Below are 12,149 nucleotides of genomic sequence, written 5' to 3' on the forward strand. Positions count from 1 at the left end.
AGGAGCGAGGGCCTGAGGGTTCTCTGTCACTATTACTGGCAGAAGAAACACACAGCAGGTGTTTCTGTGCTCTTGGTTTTACTTTTCTGTTCAGAATACCCTTTTTATCAACTCCTTAGTTTTATTTGAACTTAAGGGAAAAAATTAGTAACAAAATTCCCAGCATCAGTATGAACCTATTTTATTTGCCTAAACAAGCTTTGTGAAAGTTAAGGGTTCAAACACCAGTGTCAGTTACCTGGAAGGCTACTAAGGTAAATAAGCAAAGCAGGCCAGGTGTCAGGAAAGCAGAGATTGTGCCTGGTGCTGAATGGCCTTGGGGCCTGATCTTGGCATGGCAGAGACCTGGGGACTGCCACTGTCCCCAGGTACATGTACATGGAGCCAAACTGTGTGTCCTGTGGCATTGTCAGAGTTTTGTTGAAATCTTATTTGAAAATGTTAGCAACTTATTTGTATTTTTAAAGACCAAACAAGAGCTGGTAACCTATGTGGCCTCAAGCATCTGTCCTTCCTGAAAGTGAAATAGTGGGATGTAGTGCTTAATGGAAACTGCTAAATCTTTTTCTAAAAAGTAACAGTGGATTTTTAAAATGTATTGTTTTTTGTGTATTTCATTTGTCCTTTGTATTTATCTAAAAGGGTTGATACGATTTTATATCTTGCTCTCTATTCCTAATAGTATCATGACTGACTTCTTATTTAAAATAAATAACAATTGCCGATTTTCTGTTAATCAGTTTTCTTCAAGACAGTGTTTCCCTATAATGTTGTATGCATCAGTCTGGATTATGACTTAGGAAGAAACACCTCCACGGTTCACCAAGTACCAGAATGGAACTTGCAGAGATAATAGAAGGAAGTGTGGTGGTGAAATTTGTAGAAAGAGTTGACCATAGACCAAGTAAAGTTCATGAAGGAAAGCGGATGCCTTTATTGAACCCGATAGATAATATTGAAGGAAAAAGAGACAAACATTCAAGTATATACCACGTGTCCTATTTCTTATATTGCTTTGGAGTACTATCTATCTATAAAGGAGATTTGATGTTTTCATTACTGTTTTTGTAAATATTTCAGCGTTATCTTTAAAAAGTTAAGGACATTGGCCAGGTGCGGTGGCTCATACCTGTAATCCCAGCACTTTGGGAGGCTGAGGCGATGGATCACCTGAGGTCAGGAGTTCGAGACCAGCCTGGCCAACATGGTGAAACACTGTCTCTACTAAAAACACAAAAAAATTAGCCAGGAGTGGTGGCGCATGTCTGTAATCCTAGCTACTTGGGAGGCTGAGGCAGGAGAATCGCTCAAACCTGGGAGGTGGAGGTGGCAGTGAGCCGAGATTGTACCACTGCACTCCAGCCTGGGTGACAGAAAACAAGACTTCATTTCCAAAAAAAAAAAAAAAAGTAAGGACATTAAAAAAAATTATAGCCACCTACTGTTGCCAATTCTTTAAAAATTAACAGTATTTTCTTAATGTCAGTATCTAGCAAATGTTCAAATTTTCAGTTGTCCCAGATGCCTCAAATGTTTTGTGTAACTGTTTGTTGGAATTAGAATCCAGTGGGGTTCATATGTCACTACTGGTTGATACATCATCTCTTGACTCTGTTTGACAGCTGTAGGGTTCTCTGCTATCTCTTGTCTGGTTTTTGTTGAAGGAACTGATTGTTCTTTCGAGTGTGGCAGTCTGGACCTTAATGATCACATCACTGTTTTAACACGTTCCTTCCTTTTTTTTCTTTTTCTGTAAATTAGTAGTTATGTCTAGTGGTTAGATCTGGTTGGTTGATAAAACTCTGCTGCAGGTGGGGGTGGGTTCTCGCTGGAGGCCCCCAGCCTTTGGCGGGCTGTCTGTCTGTACTGCTGGCAACCATTGTGACCAGATACTGGATCCACTTATTCCTTAGGGGTTACTCTAAACGGTAGCACTCTAAATCTGTCATTTCTTTCTTACTTATACCTGGGACATGTCTATAAAGAGCAGCTTCTCATTTTTTTACCCTGAGGTGCAGTTAATGATGTTTGAATCTGTTTGAGTTTCTTAGCATTCTACAGTGATGGTCAGAGTATTTTAATGCACTCATTGGTTTAAATACTTCATAGACTTCTAAGGGAAATTGAAACCTGGTACCTGCTAGGTCTCCTTGTGTGAGTGCAGCAGGAGAATGTCGTCGTGTGGGTGAGGCTGCTGCCACTGCCACCCACATCCTTGAAAAGCCCCTCCGGGTGCCTCAGCCAGTGGAGGAAGGCCACTGTCTCTTTTCCAAAACCTGCAGGGCACCATTGTCTTCCTGCGCCCGTGTGTCTGCTGTGGTTTTAGACCCCTGCCCCCCCCCAGCATGGGGGGATGCCCGCCTCCCCTCAAAACAGCATCCTGCATACTCATGCTGCATTTATCACAGCTGAGAGTCCCCTGTGGCCGCAGTCCTGGGAGCTGAACGGCAGACTTGATGTGGATATGACCAGGCTCCCCCAGTGCCCTTCCCTGTTCCAGGCCACATGTGCATTTAATTGTCACCCCTCCCCATCTCCTCTGGTCTGGGTGAGGGCCTTGGCCCTCCCTTGTCATGGTGCTTTCAAAGAGGGTGGGCCTATTACTTTGGACTGTCCTCCCTGTGGGCCTGCCTGATATCTTCTGGAGATGAGACCTGGGCTGGGGTTGCTAGAGACGGGGGCGAGGTGCCCTCCCCAACACATCCTCCCTGGGCTATGCTGTCTACATGTCAGGTATGTAAACCTGGATCCCTGGTTAGGGTGGTAGCTGCTAGGTTTCTTCACCATCAACTTCCTGGTTTTCCTTTTGTAATTAACTATCTTGCAGTGGATGCTTTGAGACTGTGTGTGGAGCTTGGGGCTCCCTAAGACCATCTTCACTTCTGATACCAACTGCAAGCTTGGGGGTCCTCAAGACCACCCTTAGGTAATTCTCTAGAAGGACTCATGGAGCTGACTGATAGCTGTTGTACTCACAGCTAACGCTTATTGCAGCAAAAGGACACAAATTAAAGCCAGCTGAGGGAAAAGGGGCCCAGGCAGGGCTCATGAGAGTTCCTAGTGTGACACTTCAAGTGTCCTCCCATGGAGGTGTGAACAGTGCCAACTTCTCCCAGCAAGTGACAGCACACACAGGTACCATTGCCCCCCAAGGAAGCCCACCTGAGACTCGCAACAAATCTGGAGTTTTGTTGAGTCTCAGTTGTGTGGACTTGCTGGCCTTACTCTCCAGCCCTCCAGAGGCTGAGCTGGCGCTATGTGCCTGAGGCCTCCACCATGGGTTAGCACAGACTGTGGAAGTGGCCCAGTGCGCCCAGTTAGACAGACATTCTTACCAGACAGGGCATTCCAAGGGCCTAGAGATCTCCCAGGAGCCGGGGCCAGAGGCCAGGCCTCTCTGGGCAGGGTTAACCCTTTGCCTTGCAGTGCAAGTGCCCTGTTTCTCTTTAAGCTTTCCTCTCACGTAACACTCAGCGGGGGCTTTTGCCTGTGGGGTTCTAATGGTGATTTTCCATTTCCCTTATTTTTGTATACTTATTTATTAGAATTTTGTAAGGAAGAGCTGTCTCTTCTCCCTCATTTACTTATTCAGTTATGCAGTATGGATTCAATGATACTGATTGGCGATCTCCGCTCACTGCAAGCTCTGCCTCCCGGGTTTACACCATTCTGCCTCAGACTCCCAAGTAGCTGGGACTACAGACGCACATTGCCACGCCTGGCTAATTTTGTTTTTGTATTTTTAGTAGAGACGGAGTTTCATCGTATTAGCCAGGATGGTCTCGATCTCCTGACCTTGTGATCCGCCCGCCTTGGCCTCCCAAAGTGCTGGGATTACAGGCGTGAGCCACCGTGCCCGGCCTCAACGGTATTGATTCTTTAGGCTGTAGTCAATATTGGATTATGATTAATATTATCACCATTTATTTTGTTGCTCCAGTTGTTCCAGCTGTGGACAATCCTTCAGTTGGATTCTTGTGCCTCATCAGCATTCTCCATCCTAGCTTTTTGTTTTGAGCACTTCCTTCCTTCCTAGCACCAGCAGGCTCTTGTATTATCCCTGTCCCTGCCCTGGAGTCAACTCCTCCTCCAGAGAGCCCTGGTTTCTTTTGTTAGAGGGTGGTATTTAGAATGCAGACACTAGGTGTACTTACTGTTACTGGGGTGTTGTTACACTAGGGTTTCAGTGGTCAGTGCTGGTGTTTATGTTAACCCACGCTGTGCTTTGGATTCAGGCTATTTCAAATTTTAGATGATATGGTACATATATTATGTATTCATACCACTAGTTACTACATTGGTACTTTTCAGCAAAATATATCTACGTGGAATCAAATAAGACTGTAAATAGCTTTACATCAGTTCAGGTCAGTTATGTTGCTAAATTACTTTTGGCATTAAGTTCAGGGGAAAAAAATGGGGTTGGGACTTTTTGGGTTTCAGGATTTGTGATTGAGAGACTGTGGACCTGTAATAAGTTCAAGAATGAGCAGTTTCTGTGTAATAGGACTGTTAATGGAATCAGGTCATTTAGAAACAGTCAAGACTCTGCTGTTGTGAATGTGGTTAGGAGCCAGTGCACACCTCAGTTCTTAGGAAATGTGCAGTCTGAGCAATAGCATCTGAAATTCAAGACTGTTCCCATTGTGTTGCTGTTGAGTGTAGAAAATAAAATATGCCAATTTCTTTATCTCGAGTATTGAGATTCTCCCCTTAGAATAAAACAAGAATTTTTCTCTCAGTGTAAAACTGTCAAGTTTTATTCTTGAAACGAATAGCAAAGTTAAGCTTAAAAAAAAGCGTAAACAGCTTCAGAACTATAAATGGGTATGTATACCTCTCTGCTGTCTAAGGGGCAGAGAAGGGAAAGAAGATGTGGTGCTTGTCAGAGACAGCAGCAAGACACATGGTGACAGAAAACCAAGGGTATCCTGTGTCACAGTGAAATGTAATGAGGGCAACTCTCCTGCCAAGAGACAAAGATTGAATACATCGGAAGCACACTCTCCACTGTGTGTTGTCTAGGAGAGTTGCACCCTGTATGGAAATATTTGGGAAGGTTAAGATTAAGACAGGGTAAAATAAAACAAAGGCAAATCACAAAGCAAGGGCTAATGTTAATATGAAAAGTGTAGAATTCAAGGAAAAAGCATGGGGACAAAGAAGATCTTTCCTCTTTTTGGTTGCTGTTCATGTGTAGCCTACAACAGAACTGTAAGACCCACAGACATTTATATGAATATTTATTGGAAAACATATACTATCAAACAATATAATGTAAAAGCCGATAGAAATCTAGGATAATTGAATGTATAGAAACTAGCAGTTTGAAAGTGATTAGTTCATTATCTGCTGATCAAGCAGAAAAAAATAAGCATATGAAAGATGTTTATAATGGGATTAATAAACTTGATTTAATGGATCCTACTCCATGTCTGTGGAATATTTGTAGAAATTAAACGGAACAAATTAGGGCATCAGGAAAACTATACAAGTCTTTACAAAAAAAAAGTATATATAGTACTGCCTATATATACACATAATATATAGTACTGCCTATATATGCCTATATATATGTATATATTCGTGTATATATGTATATGTGTATATGTATATATGTGTATACACATACATATACGTATACAGATGCATACACACGCATATGTATATGTATACACATATGTATATGCATACACACATGTACATATATGCACATACATACACATGCACATGTACATATGTGTGTATGTGAGTGTGCATGTATACATATATACATGTTTGCATATGTACATATATGTATGTGCATGTGTATGTGTGCATATATGTATATATGTGCATGCGTGTGCATGTGTATTACAGATGTGTATATGTGTAGGAATGTATATATGTGTATGTGTACATATATGTGTATGTGTACATATGTACATGTATAGGCAGTACTATGTTTTCTGATCATAATATGTTAAATTAGTAAAAATTACTTGGAAAACAAAAGAAAACCTCTAGACAATTGGGTGAAAGAAGAAATAAAAGCGAGGCTGGGCGTGGTGGCTCATGCCTGTAATCCCAGCTCCGCTACTCAGGAGGCTGAGGCAGAATAATCACTTGAACCCGGGAGGCAGAGGTTGCAGTCAGCCAAGATCGCACCGTTGCACTCCAGCCTGGGCAACAAGAGTGAAAGTCCGTCGCCAAATAAATAAATAAATAAAAGTTAATTACAAATACAGGAAAATGGATAGGCCATGTGTTTATAAGTTTGAACTCTTGAGCCAGCGACTTCTCTGCACATTCAGCTTTCTCCTTTGTGAAATGGTAATAGAAGCATGCTGCACTTGGGATTCTTGTGGATTACACGTGAGGGTCTTAGAAACACTTGACGTTGAAGCCAACTATTATGTATTACTGTATATGGAACACAAGGGATGTGGCCAAAACTAGATTCAAGTTTGTGCCTCAGATGTCTTCCTGTCAGAACAGAGTCAAATCCAGATTTTGATGCTTAAATGTGACAGCTTATTCAGATTTAGAAAAACTTTGGTATGGGCCAAAGAAAACATATCCCTAAGGGCATACAGCCCCTAGGCCATCATTTTCCATTTCTGTCTGAGCAATTAAAAAAAAAAAAAGCGTCAAGTAAATTCCACAAATTCTTTGGAATACATAGAGGTAAATAGATATCATGTTAACTGTATGATAATAAGTTAGAATACTTGCAACAAAATGCAGAGTTTTCTAGAAAAACAAGTAATCATTCAGAAATAAGAATATGAATAGTTCATTAACAGTTATTCCTCTTTGTGGAATTTGTGCAGTAAATGCTGCTCCAAAGCTCTGTGGAAAACAGAAGCTTCCCATGAAAAATCTGACAAGGATATCTCTCAGAAGGAGAGCTGTAATCCCAGCACTGTGGGAGGCTGAGGTGGTAGTATTGCTTGAGGCCGGGAGTTCAAGACCAGCCTGGGCAACGTAGTAAGACCCCCATCTCTAAAATAATAATAATAATAATTAGCCAAGTGTGGTGGTCCAAACCTGTGGTCCCAATTACTGGGGAGGCTGAGGGGGGAGAATCACTTGAGCCCAGGAGATGGAGGTTGTAGTGAGCTAGGGTCTACCACTGCACTCCAGCCTGGGTGACAGTAAGACCTTGTCTCAAAAAAAAAAAAAAAGAAAAGCTATAGATTGGTGACTCCTACGAAGATAGATGGAAATGTTCTAAATAAAACACACTTAGGATCTGGCAATATATATATTTAATGTACTATTCTAACCAAATAGAGCTTAATCAGATAGCTTGAGAATGATTTAATGTTAAGAAGTCTGTTAATTGCATTATCTCAATAATCGGTGAAGAACTTTATTATTTTCTCAACAAATCCTGTATTTGATTTACAAACTTGATATTCATTACTGTACTGGTGGGACTAGGAATGTAATAAAAGATTATGTGCCCAAACCAACAGCCAACATCATGCTTAATGGTGGGTTATCAGAGGCGTTCTGTCCACACACCTAGGAGTTAGACAGGAATTGCGTGTATTACCGTTGTTACCCTTGGTGTTGGATGTTGTTTGAAGGTTCTTGCCATTGAAATAAACCAAGAAAAAGTAATAAGATAGAACTGCAGGAAGGAGACAAATAACAGCTTACTGATGATTTGACTACTTATTGGAAAACTCAACTATCAGAAAAATTAGTAAAACAGAAGATATTTAAGTGCCAGTTAGAAAATAAATGTCTACTATCCAGAGCTTCCTGCATAGCCAAGTAGCCAGCTAGGAAATGCAGTGGGAGAAGAGATCTCATTCACACAGCAACAGAAATCATAACAGCCAGGAGGAGATGTCACCAGTGGGCAGGAGGTGAAGGGAGGGATGACAAGATCAACTGCTCTCAGCTAGGGTGATCCCTTGCCTTGGATGAGTCAGGCACACGGTGGTGAACAGCACAGACACCCTGCTAGAAGTCTGGTAGCAGGACTGGGTGAAAAGCACCTCATAATCAGGAAACCAAATGATAAATGTCATGAAGAAAGACAACCAGGAGGAGTCTGTGGAACTTTGTAGTTTTAAATAGTGGGGATAGGGAGGGTCTCCAAGGAGGCAACACCCAGCAGGGGCAAGAAAGGAGCCATGGAATGTGTCTGGGGAAACACTTTTCTGGGCCAAGGGAGCCAACAGTCCTGACCATGACCCGTCAGAGGCAAAGCCAGGAGGCCGTTATGGAGGCGGACCTCGCCGAGGGAGCATTTTAGAAGGGCCAGAGCTTGCTGAAGGCGCCTGGGTCCTTGTCAGACTCCAGCTTTCCCTCAGTCAGATGGGGAAGCAGAGGATGTGATTAGGAAAATGGCGTGATAGTTTGAAGAGGGCCGTTTCTGCTGCCATTTTGAAAATAAACTTACTTGGGGGAATGGGAGGTTTCAGGGAGAGCAGTTGGAAGCCTGAGTGCTCACCTAGCAGGAACGAGAGTGGCGATGGCAGTGGGGAGGAGTGCTCGGGCTCCTGCACCTATCCTGATGGCAGAGCCCATAGGCTTAGCTGACAGACGTGGGATAAAGGAAAGGGAAGCCTCTTTTGCTCTTCCCACAGCATTGCAGTGCAATTTCATGCAGAAGTCCAAGCAGGTTTCAGGACAGTTGTGTAAGAAGCTATGGACAAGAATGTCTAAGAAAATGGAAAATGGCATAGAGGATTTGCACTGTAGCTAAGACTTCATGCAAGGCCATGGCAGCTGAAAGCATGTTCTGGGGCTGGGGCTGCATGGCAGAGCCAGGAGCCCAGGATCCAGCACACCGGGCACTGACCTGGTACCTGGTCATCTTTGCATGTGGAAAGGTGGCATTTCCAGTTATTGACGGGTGAATGCTGGCCTTTTAGGGAAAAAACATATTAGAATTCCATACAGAATAGAGAATGAAGATGAGAGGTTAAAGGTTTTTCTAAGGCATGAAGAGCCGTGGGGGCAGCCTGCACTTGTTCTGTTTGTCCTATGTCCTTCACATGCAGTAACTGTTCACGCCTCACAAAAACCCTATGAGGTGGAGACCTGCCATCAACCCTTCCTGCACGGGCGCCACCGAGGCCCTGAGGTTAAATAATTTCCCAGAGTGTGTCAGCAGAGGCACAGCCGCAGAGACGTGTCTGCACAGAGAGCTTTCCACATCACCAGCAACAGCGTGAGATCATTGTGCAGAAGGTCATAAGGAGTTTGGCAATGAGCAAGATGCAGCCGGTTGGTGCTCACAAGGACACTGGTAGATCTAACTGAGGGCCAGGTCGGCTGGGCCTTCCTGGGTGACAGGAGCCCAGTGCTGGCCTTGGTGCACACAGCGTGTCCTTGTGCTTTCTCAGGAGAGCTTCAGTGGGGACACACTGTGATGTTTCTGGAGGGTCATTTGGTGGTGTGTTCAGGAGCCAAAAAATATGCATAATATTCAGTCTTACAATTACATTTTATGAATTTATCTCAAGGAAATCCCAGGGATCTGTGTGAAGCTGCACATGCTGCTGCTGCTCAGTGCGGGACTGTTTAAATATTTGTAACTCAAATGTCCAGAAGAACTGCACACTCTGTGCATGTTTTTAGTACGTTCGTATTTGTAAGAAAAAGTGGGTGTGCTGAGAGACAAATTTGTGTGTACATTTACCTGGAAACAAGCAGTAGTACACATATGCGTGCATGAAGTGGTGTTTTCCTGAGTGTTAAGTTGTGAATGTTTTGTTATGATCATTTCTACTTTTTGTATTGGAAAATACTTTGTGTAATTAAAACGTGAAGATGGAGCTGCCATCAAAATGGTGAGCAATAGAGCACTGTTCCTCCTGGGGTGGCCTGGTGGGCCTGAGGAACTCATGGGGTGATGAGAAGTGGCCTCGAGTCCTTTCTTTCCAGGGAACTGTGGGGACGAGAGCTAGAGGGAGGAGGCAGGTTAAGTATGTGCCCGCCTCTCTGTGACTGGCGCACTGTTGTGGCCACCCCGGGACCCCCTGAACCTGGTGCAGTGCTGGCTTGCTGGCCCCAGCCTAGGGAGTGGGCCCCTGCGGGCGGAGGGTGAGGTGGCTGTGCTGGCACTGCAGCTCAGGCATGCACATGCTAGAGTATTCCAATGGGTGATCAGGTTGGATGGAGCCTTGAAATTAAGTCAGTGATCAAATTTTTATAATCTTTTTGTTTCGCTTTAAAACAAAAATCTTTGCACACCTAGTCCAAGTTTTCTTCCCTTTCTTCCCGTTGCTGCCATGATGAAAGCAGAAGGGACCACCCTGCAGGGAGAGCAGCAGGAAGGGAGGTGCGGGCAGGGGCCCTGGGTCAGCAGGGGCAGTCAGCCTGGAGGTGCACCCCCATTTATTCCTCATTCTGGAAGAGATTTCTAGTCACATGTGTGTGGCTGCTGTGCCACGGGTATCATGAGGTGCCCAAGTGGGTTTGGATTTGGATGAGGGCATCTTTGAGGATGCAGGGGCTTTGTCATACCTTGTGGGCCCCATGTACACCCCTGGGGCAGATGTGGCCTATAACAGGGGAGGGTGCATGGGTCTCTCAGTTGGAGAGGAAAGCAGATTACAGACTTGTCAAAGTGGGAGCTCTCTGCTCTTGTGTTTTCTTTAGGGGCAGGAGGATTTTGCCCAGCAGTCCATCATAGCTCCCTCCACACCACTGACCCTTACGTGTCCAAGGTCGGAGCCGTGGCAGGTCAAGGGTGAGCGAGGTGCAGTTGCCTGTGAGCAGCTGTGGAGGGGCCTTTCCTGTTTACACTTCCTGTGAGGGTCTCAGACCCCTTGCAGGCTCTGGACATCGCTTCCTAGAGGGGCCTGGGCTCCTTTTGTCCTGTGAGTAAAGCTTCAGTTTTGATGGCTGCCGCAGGGAGAGCTAGAAAGGTGCTTGGTGGCAGTTAACTTCCTGCCGCAGAACTGGGTGTGACCCCACTGCTGGAGAATGGGCTGCAAGCCAGGTTTCCCACACTTGCATGAGTGAGCGCCATGGCCCTTCTCCACAGAGCGTCCTGCTGTCACTTTGGTTTCTGTTAACTTTTACGCCTTTCTTGTTTCTTACTCTACTTTCCTGCCTGGAGCACACAGCCCCGGCTCCCTTTCCATCTGCATGGCAGACACCTGGCCTCTGTAGGTCCAGCTCATTCCGTGTCCCCTTTCGGTTGTCCCTATGTCGCTGTCAGCTGACTGAGGGTGAAGGTCGGCCTTGGCAGCCCAGTGGGAAGTCCCTTGACTCTTGTCCCTCAGTGGCAGGTGTCCAGCCTTTGGGAAGAGGAAGCTTCTATTTAACAAATAAATGGAATCGACTTTGCCACACACAGCCAGAACAATGATTTGTAGAGCCAGCCTGCTGAGAGAGTCAAAGCGTCAGTCGTAGGGTCAGGACCGCCAGGTGAGGTGTGGCTCCACCTGCAGTAGCCTGGGGCAGGTTGCCTGGCCTCTGGCTTTAGCATCCCCTTCTGCGAAATGGGGAAAGTGATGGGACCTGGCTTTGTAGGGTGCTTGTGAGGACCTACGGGGGTTCTTGCAAAATACTTGGCCCAGGGCTGACTAAAAGATTCAGAGATGCTGGGCGTGGTGGCACACACCTGTGCTCAAGAGGCCAAGGTGGGAGGATCACTTGAGCCCAGGAATTCAGGTCCAGCCTGGACAACATAGTGAGACCTTATCTCTTAATAAAAAAAGTAAAAGCTTTGGTAATAGTTTTAAACATATATTTTGTTCATTACATCTCCTTCTGTACATTCAACATTTTGTCGGAACAAAGTAAAGCAAAGAGTGGCAGGGCTTTGTATGTATGTGGTTTCAGAGCTGCTGACCTCTAGGATGGGATCCCACTACATTTACTCTTCTGAGGCCTCTGGAGCTGGCTTTGGCTGCCCTGTGCCACGCCCTGCGTTATGTGCAGTGCCTGTGGACCTGCCCTGCTTGCATGCTGCCCCGTCCCACCCCCCGCCCGGGCAGTTCCTGCTCCTCCTGCCATGTGGATGCTGGCCGTTGCTGTCTGACTCACATCCTTGGAGATGCTGACCCAGGCTCCTCTCAGCACTTCCAGCTAGGTTTGGCAGTGGGAACATTAGGGGGATACTAGAGGGTGTGTGGCAGGAGGCAGGGCATCACTTGCTCTGCTTCCGTGGGAGTTTCATGGCGATGGCTGTCTGC

The 12,149-nt window shown here is 45.3% G+C and overlaps 1 protein-coding gene across 7 annotated transcripts in view; it reads left to right on the plus strand.

Annotated features, from left to right (window-relative positions):
• Nucleotides 1-12,149, plus strand: part of ZXDC (ZXD family zinc finger C) — a 37,883-nt gene that overhangs the window by 16,245 nt on the left and 9,489 nt on the right. The gene's annotated exons all lie outside the window — the stretch shown is intronic.

Source organism: Macaca fascicularis, chromosome 2 (genome assembly GCF_037993035.2).
Source record: "Macaca fascicularis isolate 582-1 chromosome 2, T2T-MFA8v1.1".
Classification (NCBI taxonomy): domain Eukaryota; kingdom Metazoa; phylum Chordata; class Mammalia; order Primates; family Cercopithecidae; genus Macaca; species Macaca fascicularis.